General features: G+C 35.4%; 1 protein-coding gene across 1 annotated transcript in view; it reads right to left on the bottom strand.

The window, feature by feature from the left end:
• LOC103595114 (probable global transcription activator SNF2L2) overlaps positions 1–1659 on the bottom strand; it is a 32416-nt gene that overhangs the window by 9821 nt on the left and 20936 nt on the right. The gene's annotated exons all lie outside the window — the stretch shown is intronic.

The raw sequence follows: 1659 nt of genomic DNA, 5'->3' as shown, positions 1-1659 counted from the left end.
ACATGGGCAGCACAGACGGGACGACGCCCTGCGGCCACTCCCCGCCTGCCCGCCGCCTCAGGGGCCCAGTGATGGGGACCACTAAGTGTCTTAAACAGCTACAGGGAGAGAGGGGAAAAGAAAGGCAGGAGGGAGGGAGGGGAGGGGGGTAAGGAAGAAGGAACAAGAAACAAAAAGAAAAAAGAATCTGGCATCTATCCCCATAGAAAAATGGCATTCACCGGTGAACATGGGTGAAAATGGTCCCCAAATGACTGACAGTGAAATTGATTAAGGAAACGATGGCCAGCTTTTAATGTAGCTCTAAACTGTTTTTTGTTTTGTTTTGTTTTTGTTCTTTTAATTAAGGTGCACTCAGAGTATAAAAAAGTAGGGGAGTTATACAGCAGCCAGATGAAATTTGGGCGAGGTCTTAAAATCACATTTTGCAAATTGCACCCCAAACTCCTTCAGGGCAGATTTCTATCCCAATCTCAAATAGCCCTGCTGTTAGAACCAATGTTTTACAAACATGGCAAGGGTCCTGCCCATCTTCTGGTGTGATGTAAAAGGGGCATACATTTTTCCTTAATGACCTGTAAAGCATATTTCAAGCTTAATCAGTGAATCTCAGGAACTTAATTTTTTTTTACTACATATTCAAAATATTTCTAAAAACATTCAGTGTTAGGGATAAAAGTTTGCTTATTCCACCTGTCAAAAATTAGCAAATATTAAGAGTCAAGAGAGCATTTTTCTCATGTTATCAATAAAATGGTCTTCAAGCTTATCAAAATGCATTAAACAACTTGATTTAAAGTAATTTTCTACATTAAACTTCAGGAGTTTAAATTAATTGCTAGGCATTGACCTACAATAAGAAGTGTTCCATCTCTCCTCCTAAGTGAATGTTTACTTTAAAATTAAGAGTTAGTAAACCTAAAAAGAAAAAAAAGAATCTCAGTAAGCAGTTGTTAAAAGCTCTGATAAGAATTCTTCCAAGAATTTTCTATATCTTTTCTAAGAAAAAATAAAGTTATTAAATGGTAACAAAAATATATACTTTAGGGCAACTTAATAATTAACCATACAAATACATGCATTATGAAACATTGAACACATTTATCCAATTTCTAACAAACACCATTTAGAAAAGGGTTTCAGTGATAATAAAAAGAAAGCTATAAGCAAACATTTTGACAGGAGGAATGTGAAGAATTAGAACAAAGTGCTTAGGAAACTACAGTGCGTGTCTGTGTTTGTGCGTGTGTTCATGTGCGTGTGTATGTGTGTGTCTGTGTTTGCACGTTTGTGTGTGTGTGGTATTATTCTTGTCCTTTCTTTTGCCTCCTTCTGAAATTAGGTAAAACTTTCCAAAAGATATAGAACTGGATAAAATTTCTTCTTGAGGTAATTTGTAACCCCAGTTCTAGGGGCTGATGAAAATATCTTGGGGGAAAAATGTATTTAATTTTTTGTTTTAGGTATCTTAGATGTACCATCATAACAAAGAGGTGCTTTTCAGCTAAGTACTTTCTGATTTTATTTTTTGTGAATGGGAGGTATTTTATATGATGCAGTTTTTCGTAATATTTTATATTTAGACTTACTTTCATCCATACATAAGAAACCAATTTCTATACATTAAATCTAGAAGTTGGTAAGCACTGGAATGAGTTA

Source organism: Galeopterus variegatus, unplaced genomic scaffold, assembly GCF_000696425.1.
Source record: "Galeopterus variegatus unplaced genomic scaffold, G_variegatus-3.0.2 Scaffold1685, whole genome shotgun sequence".
In the NCBI taxonomy this organism is placed as follows: Eukaryota; Metazoa; Chordata; class Mammalia; order Dermoptera; family Cynocephalidae; genus Galeopterus; species Galeopterus variegatus.
This window is presented reverse-complemented; position numbering and strand designations above follow the sequence as displayed.